The sequence below is a fragment of the Apium graveolens genome, chromosome 8, assembly GCF_009905375.1.
Source record: "Apium graveolens cultivar Ventura chromosome 8, ASM990537v1, whole genome shotgun sequence".
NCBI classification, from domain to species: Eukaryota; Viridiplantae; Streptophyta; class Magnoliopsida; order Apiales; family Apiaceae; genus Apium; species Apium graveolens.
In genome coordinates this window covers 198,277,131-198,289,974 of record NC_133654.1, presented here as the reverse complement: position 1 = coordinate 198,289,974, position 12,844 = coordinate 198,277,131, and the positions used below count along the sequence as shown (strand labels likewise).

The window sequence follows — 12,844 nt, the reverse complement described above, 5'->3', positions numbered from 1 at the left end:
AATTGCTTTGATGCATACTGCTGATAAGGCTGTTGCATCGCACTCTGATTTTTGCTCCAATTGAAGTTAGGATGATTCCAGTTGTCAGGATGATAAGTATCTGGAACTGGTTGCCGCGATCTCTGAAAATTGCTCACAAACTGAGCCAATTCACTAGATATAAAACATTTCTCTATCACATGCGAACCTGCACACAGCTCACAAACACTGGTAATCTGATTAACACCATAGTTATCCAGAGAATCGATCTTCATAGACAACGCCTTTAGTTGAGCAGTGATAGTCGTAGCTGTATCCACTTCCAGAACTCCTGCTACCTTGCTCTGTGGCAATCTCTGGGTTGGATACTGATATTCATTAGCAGCCATCAATTCAATTAGACCATAAGCTTCCTCATAGCTCTTTGCCCATAATGCTCCACCTTATACTGCATCAAGCATGGGTCTAGACTGTGCTCCCAAACCATTGTTAAAACAATTGATGATCATCCATTCAAGCATGCCATGATGAGGACACTTCCTAAGCATCTCCTTGTAGTGCTCCCAAGCTTCACACAGAGTTTCTCCCGATTGCTGTGCAAATTGAGTAAGAGCATTCCTGATTGCAGCCGTCTTCACCATAAGGAAGAATTTAGTGAGAAAATTTTGAGCAAGATCATCCCAAGTTGCAATCGAACCTGCTGGTAGAGAATGTAACCAGCTCTTAGCCTTGTCTCTCAGAGAGAATGGGAAAAATCTCAGTTTCACCGCATCCTCAGACACACCATTGAACCTGAAGGTGTCGCAGATATTTATGAAATCCCTAATGTGCGTATTGGGATCTTCCGTTGGAGAACCCCCAAACTGGACTGAATTCGGTACCAATTAAATCGTGCTAGACTTGATTTCAAAGGTATTAGCCGTGATGGTTGGCCTGACAATGCTAGACTGAATGTCATTGATCTTTGGTTGAGAATAATCCATCAAAGCTTTCGGATTCACTGCTGGTTCTCCCATTGCAATAAAAACTAGAGTACCTGAAACACACGACTAAAGAAAACCTTGTAAGAAAATAATCTGAGTCAGTGAACTTTAACGACCATTGATGACAAGCACATAAACTAAATTTAACATCCAGTCCCCGACAGTGGCGCCAAAAACTTGTTAGGGCGAAAACACACGCTAAAATTACACACAAGTATACGCGTTCGCAAGTAGTATAAGATATAAATCGGATTCGTACCCACAGAGACTCTTTTTAGTTAACTTAAGATTATGCACCTATGTAACAATGGTATGGCTATCGTTCAATGCTAAGATAATAACAAGTTGAGATGTTTATAACTAAGATTAAACTAACATGCAATTAACTAAGAATAAAAGTGAATGAATTAACTATATCAGACAAACATGGGATTTTAACTTCATTAAATACTTCATTCCAAGTCATTATTCTTAATTTTAGCATGCAATGGTGATGACAACTAATCAGATAACACGAAACTAGTAAACGCCAACTTTCGTTGTACGAATACCCTGCTACCAGACATCCACAAAAGAGATAGAAGCTGAGTAGACACCAATTATGTTGAGACCCCTATATGTCTATAGAATTTGAAAACGTAAAGGTTTAATGAGCAAGTTATCTATCGTGATTTCATAAGGCAAGTAAGATGGTTAAAATTACCTATGAATCATGCATAATAAATACATGAATCTATGCTAGCATGGCAAGTTCTAAACCTCTATATTCATTGACGCTTCAATAGAGAATAACACGCTATCTTATATGTTAGCTATGCACAGAAGACGAATAAGTACAATCAATACTAGGATATCAATCAATCACAACACACTAAGATATTGAAACAAATTAACTATAGAAATCCAGAAGTAAATCCGTTAGAACCCCACGATAACGATTAGTTCATAATCAAACTCAACGTCACCATGAGTTCCAATGAAAACATGATATAAAATAATATAAGAGTACCAAGGTTCAAAGACAAATTGAAAAAAGCATCCAAGTATCAACTATATTGAAGAATACAAAAGTCTTCTTCTCCGTAGCCATCTTGTGCTTTTTTAGGTCTTCTTACTGCTCTCCCTGGTCTCCTTGCTGTTAAAAACATCTTTTTATTGGTTTATATAAGCCCCTAGTGGACATGGACCCTCAAAATCTTCAAATTCTATAAAAGTCAAGATTCTGGGGCAAAAAGGGCGGCGCGGGCGCGCAGGAAGTGGGGGTGGCCGCGTAGGGTTTCTGGATTTTTCTGCTGATTCTTCTTTTGGCCTTATCTTGAGTTCTGCTCGTCCGAATTAGGCGATTCAACTTCCCACGCAAAACTAATGAGATTCTCTTAAACTTGAGAATATCCTAGGCTTCCAATTATTATCTCTTTTTAGCATATTTCCTTTAAAAGTTACTTTCTTCATTAAACTGATGCCTGAAATGCAATAACACAAAAATATATCAAAAATACCAACAACTTGAGTCCAAAACACTAACTTAATCTTGTAATGAAGCGTTCCAAGTAGATATAAAATCCAATTATCAATTGACAACTTCCACTTGTACTCTTTATGTCAACCCTGCATCCAATAAAATCAGCATATGTATATGCAACAGCTTTAAAACCTGTTCCCTTAGGAGATCATAATCTCAAGTTTGGAGTCCCCTTTAGATATATGAAATTATTTTCACAACCATCAAATATGATTCTTTTGGATTGACTTGAAATCTTGCACACAGGCATGTTGCAAACATGATGTATGGTCTACTTGTAGTTAAGTACAACAAAGATCCAATCATTCCTCTATAGCTTGAGATATTTAAACTTTTTCTCTTTTTATCTTCATCCAACTTTGTAGCTGTAGACATATGTGTAGATGCAGGTGAACAATCAACCATACTAAACTTTTTTAACAAATCCTTGACATACTTAGTTTGGCTGATGAAGCCATCACTTCCTTGACTGACTTGAAGTCCAAGAAAGTAACTCAATTCCCCCATCATGTTCATTTCATATTCACTCTGCATAAGCTTAGAGAATCTTTGACAAAGCTTTTCATTAGTAGATCCAAAGATGATATCATCCATATAAATATGAACTAGAATTATATCACCACCATGTAGCTTGTAGAAGAGTGTCTTATCTATTATTCCTCTAGTTAATCCATGTTTCAGTAGAAATCTTAACAGTGTGTCATACCAGGCTCTAGGTGCTTGTTTTAGTCCATAGAGAGCCTTGAGCAACTTGTATACAAAATTTGGAAATCCTGGATCTCAAATCTAGATGGTTGTTGTACATAAACTTCTTCTTCCAACTCACCATTAAGGAAAGCACTCCTGACATCCATTTGATACACTTTAAAATTTGAGTGTGCAACAAATGCAAGGAAGATCCTTATTGCTTCAAGTCTTGCAATTGGAGAAAAGTTTTATCATAGTCAATTCCTTCCTCCTGTGAATAGCCTTTTGCAACCAACCTTACTTTGTTTCTGGTGACAATTCCATTTTCATCCATCTTATTCATGTACACCCACTTTGTTCCGATTACACTTCTGTTCTTTGGTGCGGGAACTAATTCCCAAACTTTGTTCCTTTCAAACTGATTTGGCTCCTCTTGCATAGCAGATATCCAATCAGGATCAAGTAGAGTTTCTTTAGTCTTATTTGGCTCAACTTGTGAAAGTAAACATGCATGTAGACATTCATTTGCAGTTGCACTTCTAATCCTCACTCCAATAGTGGGATCACCAATAATTGCTTCTCCAGTGTGACCTCTATCCCACTTTCTGGTGTGAGTTTGTTGACCTGAGTTTTCTTCATTTTCTTCACCACTGGCATGACTTGCAGAACCTTCTTCTCTTTCTCCCCCTGAGTTTGTGCTATCAAATTCAGGTACGTGAGATGAGCTTTCATTCTCATGATTCACTTGTTCAGTTGAATCTTCATCTATTATGTAATTTATATTGACTTTAGCTTCATGCTCAGAGTCACCATCAATGTTGAGATTTTCAAATTGTAGGGTCTCTACTTCATTCTCACTAAGGCATTCCAAGCATGGACATTTGTCATCATCAAAAGTAACATCTGTGCATTCCATACTTTTCTTCTGTTCAATCACATAGACTTTGTATGTAGTTCTCTCCAATGAATATCCAAGAAAAATTGCCTAAAAAACTTTAGAGTCAAATTTTCCCACATATTCAGAGTTGTCCTTGAGAACATAACACTTGCTTCCAAACACATGAAGATGTTTTACAGTAGGCTTCCTTCTTGATAAGATTGATTAGGGTGATTTACCAAGATTCTTGTTGATGAGATACATGTTTTGAGTGTAGCATGCAGTGTTAACAACTTCTTTCCAAAAACTAGTTGGCATCTTGCAGCATTATTCTAGCAGCCTCTACTAATGTTCTGTTCTTTCTCTCAACTACCCCACTTTGCTGAGGTGTTCTTACAGCTGAGAATTCCTAAACAATGCCCTTATCTTTACATAATTCATTTAAGATTGCATTCCTGAATTATGTGTCATTGTCACTCATCAATCTCTTCACACATTCATGATCTTCAGCCTGCTTCTCAATCTTCTTGATGTGTTCAATTATGATGTGTGGAGTTTCATCTTTAGAGTGCATAAATTCTACCGATGTGTATCTTGAGTAGTCATCCACCATCATAAGTGCATATTTCTTTTTTGAAATTGACAGGACATTAACTGATCCAAATAAATCCATGTGAATAAGTTGCAAAGGTGCACTTATGGAATTCACAGTTTTACTCTTATGACTTGATCTTTTCATTTTTCCCTTTTGACAAGCATCACAGACTTCATCTTGAACAAACTCCAGGTTTGGCATATCTCTCACTAACTCCTTCTTGAATAGAGTGTTTATTGCTTTGAAATTCAAGTGAGACAACTTCTTATGCCATAGCTTGATTTGCTCTACAAAGGCCTTAGTGTAGAAACAACATATTTCATCCTCATTTTTTGAGTCTAAGTCTGAAACAAATAAGCTTTCCTTCCTTGCTCCTTTCAGAGCAATTTCACCAGTCTTTTTACTGATAAAAATGCATTCTCCTTTGTCAAATGAAACCTTGAATCATTTGTCTGCAAATTGACTGACACTAAGAAGATTCACTCCAAGACCCGCTACCAGTGCTACATATTCAATGACAACATTTCCAGAAATCAATTTTCCATATCCCATTGTGAAACCTTGGTTGTTGTTTCCAAAAGTCACTAATAGGCCAGCTCCTCAAATTGTGATAGCAAGGCCATATCACCTGTCATATGTCTTGAGCATCCATTGTCTATGATCCATATGACTTTCTTCTTTTTGCCCTGCACACAATGGGAATTAAGTGTGTTTAGTAACCCGAGCAGTGTTGGGTACTTTCTTCTTGTTTACAGAATGTGCAAAATTAAAATGAGTTGATTCAGAAAGAATAGTGTTCATGGACTGTTGTGCATTCTCCCTTTTTGATGCAGACCCAATATTCACTTCTTTGAGGTCTACTCTCAGCTTATGGCAACTCTTTATCACTTTCAAGTTGCAAGGGATACAGTCAAACTTGTCACATAATGAGTATGGATCATTTGCATTTGCTTCATTGTACTTGCATGCTCCTTCCACTGGCTTGCTAACAACCTTTTTATAAAGGTGAGTTAGATGATTCACAGAGCCACATTTTGGACATTATTTTCTTGGAGCATCTGCAACAAATGCAAAGTTGTTACTTTTATTTATCCCAATCTTCCCATTTCTATTCTTCTTCTTCTTTCTTGCATCTTCAGTTTTAACTTCCTTGGCAGATGTATTGGAATCCTGGTTGATCATGGGCTTCTTTTCAATTTCAACTTTGGAAATTGAAGTTGTTTCTTCATTTTTCTTTTCATTATCTTCATCAGCAATTTCTTGCTTTATGATCAACTCTTCTTCACTCAAGTCTACTTCACATGCTTTAAACATAGGTGAACCAACCTTTCTTAGCATAGCTGGGACATCTTCACTATCAATTTCTTTTCCTTTATCACCTACCACTTTCTTGTTGATGTTCAAAGCATCATAATCAAGACCAATAGCTATGTTAGCACATGACTTGTTCTTCTCATGATACAAACAAACCAACTCAGATGCATTCCTGTAAGATTTCAGTTTCACTTCATTCTTTTCCAACTTTTTCCTCAACACATCTTCAATTTCATTAACACATTTTAGCTTGTTTTTCAGATATTCATTTTCTTTCTTGACCGTGTCAAGCTCTACAAGCAGCAGATCAAGTCTTTGCTTCTCACTCTCAAGCTTCTCATTAGCTTTTGTTAGCCTACTGACTTCCTCAGTAGCTGCTACTAGGCTATTGTGTATATGAAATATCTCTACACTCATCTTTTCCACAGTCTCCTTATATTGACTAATATTTAAATCAATAGTGGTTAGAGTTGGTACCTCTGATTTGAAGTGGATGCTTCTCCATGCTCAGAAGCCATTAGTGCATAGTTTCCAACTTCTTCATCCTCATCATCATTATCAGTGTCATCCCAACTCTTCCCTTCTGCAATATAGGTTTTTCCAGACTGTTTCTTTAAGAGAGCTTCATACTTTACTTCCAGTTCTAAGTAAGCTTTATCATTCTTTACCTTTTTGGGCTTTCTGCATTCAGTAGCAAAGTGACCCAACTCATCATAGTTGAAGCACCTTATCTTTGATCTGTCCACAGATCCTGTTTTGTAGCCACCTTTGCTAGCTGAATTATACTGAGCTTTTGGTTTCCAATTGTTGATGTTGGAAGATTGTTCCTTTCCTTTGAAAAACCTTGGCTTCTTGACTCTTATGTTAGAGAATTTCCTAGCCAAGTAAGCCATGGATTGGTCCATTTCATCTAGTTCATCCAAGATGTAGTATTCATCTTCCTCTAATTCCAACACAACTTGCTTCTGAGGTCCTTTATTCATCTTGCTCATCTTCACTTTTTTCTCTGTCATGTAGAATCAAAGCACTGGAACCATCAACCACATGTCCATGGTGTGCCTTCAATGACTTTCTCTGTAGTATCTCAGGTTCATAAGTTTTCAAGATTTCATATAGAACTTCCAAAGTCATTCTACTTAGATCTCTTTCTTCTCTTATGGCTGATATTTTCTGTTCAAGATGGTCAGGAATGGCTAGTAGGAACTTTAGGTTAACCTCCTCAGTTTCATATTATTTATCATGTATCTACAAGTCATTTATCAATTTATTGAACCTTTCAAACACTTTAGTAATTCCTTCCTTTGGTTTAGCCATAAAACACTTACATTGAAATACCAAAATCATTCTTTGGTTTGACCTAAATTCCTCTGTTCCTTCACATAGAATTTATATCTTCTCCCATATCTGTTTGGCTATGTCACAGTTGATAATGGTATTGTACATTACATTGTCAAGTGACTCTATTAAAATCAGTTGCAAGCCACTATCCAGAGAGACTTTCTCCTTTTCAGGTTCAATATATTGTGAGGGATCTTTAGGAGCATAATGAGCTGGAATGACCATGTCTCCATCTGTATATTCCTCAACTCTTCCCATGGGGGTGAAATGACCATTCTTGAGAATCTGAACATATAATGGGTTGGTCATCCTTATAAACATCATCATTTTCTTTTTCCATAATGTGTAGTTAAATCTGTCAAATGTAGGGATTTTAATACTGCTAAGCTTCTGTGTATTCATTCTTCCAAGATCTTTGATCTGTTTGCTTTCAGATTTTGCTCTGATACTACTTGTTAGGTAATGAATACAACACAGGGGGGTGAATGTGTTTTGGATATTTTTAAGCTTTTTAAAACTATTTTGGATATGGTGAACAAAGTAGTTTAACTTGTAGAGATATAGTGTTTAAACAGAATTAATAAAAATGCACGTAAACACAATATCTTCAAAACTCACTTAATTTTATATTAAAATTAAGTATGTCTTGCTACAAATTTTTGGGTTCTTTGTTGATGAAGAACTCAACTTCTTTCTCGAGAGAGTTACAAGAAATTCTAGATCTATTTTTTTACTTCTAAAAACAAAGGACCAGTATTTAATTTATAGATCAGTAAACACAGGTTTTACACAACATGCCATAACATGCACTAAACCCTAATTTAAGTTATCTAAAGCTTTCCATTTCTGGCTTAATGTACTTTATAAATCGTGCATGACCGTGACTTTCCTTTGTCATTTAATCTTGGCCTTTGATCTTGTACTCTTCAAGTTGCTTTTGTAGACTTTTCAAATCAGTGATTGTTTTGTTTGTTGATTGACAATCTTAGATCTACAACTGGTCTGTATTCTGTACTTGAGGTTTATATCGAGATCTCCAGTTTGATCTATAGAGAACTGACATCTCGATAAGTATATTGGCTTATCGAGATCTCTTAGTTCTCTATAAGTGTTTTAACTTGTCGAGGTCTCCAAACTTCTGCATGTAGAAATGACTTGTCGATATCTCCGAGATCTCTATAAGCATTTTGACTTGTCGATATCTCTGAGGTCTCTAAAGAGAATTTGACTTGTCAATATCTCCAATCTTCACATCTTCATTTTGACTTGTCGATATCTCTGAGTTCTCTAATACAGAAATGACTATTTAATATCTCCAATCTTCATATCTTCATTTGACTTATCGATATCTGTGAGACTTCTCTATAAGCTATTTTGGACTTCTCGATAAGTCATTATGGAGTTCTCGAATGACTTCTCTATATGACTTGATCTGTGACTTAGAATATTTTCCCCAAAACAGATTTATTCAACTCCAAGCTTCTTCACAAATTATACGAGCCATGATCTTCATGATCTTCTTCCAGAGTTTATTCTTAGGCGTGAGACTATTTACAGAAAAATACTCGAGTCTAATCTTTTACATTTTTACAAACTCAAGAAATATAATACATAATACAAATTAAGATTATCATACAACTAATTCTTAGGGCTGTCAATTTGACTTAGTCTTATTATAGTACATCCATGTCTTGTACAATAGTTCTTGAAGAGATTATTGCCCCATTTACGTTGTGTTGGGTTGCAGCAATATCACTTCCAGGATACAACAACTCAGAGCAATTCGTTCACAGATACGTAAAGCTCAACAGTGACCTAACCTAAGTTCGCCCAGAAAACTTATGCTATGATCTGTATATTATGAATGAGATAAAATGAGAGATATATCAGCCAGGGTTTCACGATTCTGTGTTTTCAGTATCAATCTCTCTATTCCGTACGTTTTGTTTAGTATATATATGAATATATAACCCAAAACGTAACTGAATATATTATATTAATTAAAATAAATATTTAGACTTAAATTGCAATGAATGAATATCTCCAGAAACATAACAGCCAGCCCATCAGGATTTGCACTCAACATCAACAGATAATGCACTCAGTAAATCCTGATCCAGTGGTATCAGGATTGGTCTCAGAATCAACAGATAAGGCACACTGTCCATCAACGAATAAATAGTCCAGTGCATCAACGGATAATGCACATTGTCCATCAATGGACACTCAGTTCAGTGCATCAACGGATAATGCATAACTAATCCTTACTGTTATACAGATTCAATATTCATTTTTAAAAAATATAATAAGTCACTGAATATTTTAATTAAATATTAAGTAAAATTCCTCTTTACTTAATCAATGTGGGACAAAACCCACAAACTCATTTGAAACTACTAACTTCAACTCAATTTTTATATGGATTACACTACGAAAATGACTCAGATCCAAAGATGAAAGTTTAAGTCCTCATTATAGGGAACAACCTCATACAATTAGTTTTAGGAAATTAAATTAAGAATATATCTAAAATATGCCTCAAACTTTCTGTATTCTAACAAGTACAACACAAATTTGTATTGATATTAAGTGTTATATGACTAAATAATTTAGTCACATTTCTAACATACAAATAAACTAAATAATTCAGAATAGTTAATACCTTATAGATATTTAGATTATACCCGTGTATCATACTGACTAAAGATTACATTGTGTCTAAGTAGTGGACCTCCAAAATAGATTATTATTTTATTTTATCGTCTCTACCGATTAGTGCACCATTCTCTTTCTCAAGTGATGCTACTCACTTCTCTGAAATGTATGAAAAGAAATGGATATAAATACACACACATAAGTAAATATATATATATATATATATGATCATAAACATGCATATATAAGATTTTGTTTACAGTATTCATAAAATATATGATAATGTTAGCTTACATTGATATTTGGTTGCGTACTTACACGTCACAAGGTGCATGAAAGATTGATAACGGTTAAAACGGATAATCTTGGTAATGTTTTTATATTAAATGCAGCCATGAGGCGCTAAGCATGCCCATATATGTGTATTTGTTAATACTGAACGAGGGAATGGGACAAGTTATTAAGGTCAACAATAAAAATTCAAGAAAACTTAAAATTCAAATAACAAATTCAAAATAAAATTTATGTGAAAAACTACTATTCCATGGTAGTTGACACAATCATGGAGATTTCTACAACTTCTTCCATGGATTACCCTCAACAGTGTACAAAAGGAAAGACCACTATATATATTGTTTCAGCTTAATGTCAAAGGGTTGGCTCAGTTGGTTAAAGAGGGGATAACTATCATATTGGTCACATGTTCGAATCCCGCCGGATGAGAATTTATGATTATGCTTCGTGAGTCAGAGCCTGTCGCTTAAATACAGTTTACCTTGGTTCACGTGATTTTCAGACTATTGCGTGAGCCCGTAGGGTTTACCCAGTGCGCACCCAAAGGATAGCGGTTGCGGGTTAACTACGACAAAAAAAATCAAAAAATATGTACCACAACCCAAAAACTACTCTTCATATAAAAAACAAATAAATAATTAAATGTTCCATGTAATCTAGAGCATGCCCGTGTATTAAATGGGTTATAAAACTAGTTATTATTAAGTCACCGATAAGTGATACCTAAAAAATTAAAGGTACGCAAAGAAATTAAATTTCCCCCGAGATCCAAAATTATAAGGCATTGATTAAGTTGTAAATAAATAATATAATCATGTATTATGCCCCCCATAGCCAGTGTTAACAAGTTAGTATTAAAATATGTCCTAATCCAATATTTGACATCCATATTCTTTCATGCAGTGATATACATTATTGGCGTCGTTGTATTCATTTACTAATACCAAAAATAACGACCAAAACATCAAGTAAACATCAACGAGAATGTATGTTTTCCGTTTCTAAATTTACTCGCCCAAAGAAAAATATAACATGTTATAAAATTTTCACATTAACTAGTTATTAAATCAGCACGACTAATCAATAAGCAATCAAGATTAACTGTAAATATATAATACCAATACTCCATTATTGACAAATAACAAAATATGTTTATAGTACTTTTTTTTAGTATTAGCAATACCCATAACGATTAGACTGATAATTAACAATCTAAGGCAAATTTTACAAAAAATATCACATATTGAAACAAATCATTTAATCTAAATATATCCATGAATACAAATAGACCTGAATTTCACACACATATATGTATACATATATATATATATGAATCTAAAATTTTAGTAATTGATAAGACGTAGGGGTATACAGACGAATCACTCAACCGCATTCAACCGCTCACAATCGAATCGTATTTTGCGGATAATCACGAAACGCGTGTTGAGTGTGGATTTAAATTTTAAAAACCGCTCGTTCGCGATTTGAATGCGGTTTTAAATATTTGAGAATCGTAAAATCGCAACTCACAACTCACAACATATATTTATAATAAAATATATTTCCAAAAATGTACTTGATATCATATAAATTAATAAATATACACATTTATTAACTAATCTTAGGTTAATGTTAAGATTTCGATCATAAGATTCACAAGATATATAACCAAAGAAATGAAAAATGTAATCAATATGTAATTTTTTTTATCCTTTTTTTTCTCCCGCCTCCATATTTTTGTATATTTTTAATATCCCTGCTCCACACGGAACATTAGTTTATATTTTATTTTTGAATGTAAATTTAACACGTAACTTAAACTTGAATTTATTAATATTTCGAATTTATTTTTTTGCAAATTATTAATTATATTAAAATAAATGGTTGAACCGCAAACCAATCTGTAATAACCGCAAATTCGCAACCGCAATTGACGCGGTTAACCGGAACCGCAAATGCGGTTGCGGATGACAATTTTCGGGTTAAATATCAAAGTGGTCACTCAACTGAATACCATATATCAGTTTAATCATTAAACTTAACGGGGTATCATTTAGATCACTAAAGTCATAATAAATATCAAATAGATACCTCAAAATATGTGTTCGAGAATTAAAATTTATTTTATGGAGTTCTAAACATTTTTCTTTAATCTTATTACAACGGAATGAAAAGTTATAAATTCATAGTATTTTAGATGATTTTGTGAGATTTTTAAAATTTTATCTACTAATTATTTTTATTTAAATAAAGAAAATGACTACAAAATTAAAAATAAATAGTAGATAAATTTTAAAAAATCTTACTATATTATATAAAATATTAGAATTCATACATTTTCATTTGGTTGTAATAGGATTCAAGAAAAATATATAAAACTCCATAAAATAATTTTTAATTCTCAAACACATATTTTGAGTTATATTTTCGATATTTATAATGAGTTGAGTGATTCAAACGATACCCCGATAAGTTTAATGATTAAACTGAAATATGAGTGACCACTTTCATATTTAACCCGACAATTTTCTAAAACCGCTAGTCATGATTTGATTCGATTTTTACCCAAAACCGATCCCAACCGCTTCCGCCCTGATAAG

At 34.1% G+C, this 12,844-nt stretch overlaps 1 non-coding gene across 1 annotated transcript; it reads left to right on the top strand.

The window, feature by feature from the left end:
- The first annotated feature begins 498 nt into the window (after positions 1–498).
- Positions 499–605, top strand: LOC141682051 (small nucleolar RNA R71). Its single transcript, XR_012559455.1, has one exon. It is a non-coding gene; the product is annotated as a small nucleolar RNA R71 (small nucleolar RNA).
- The last annotated feature ends 12,239 nt before the right edge of the window (positions 606–12,844 follow it).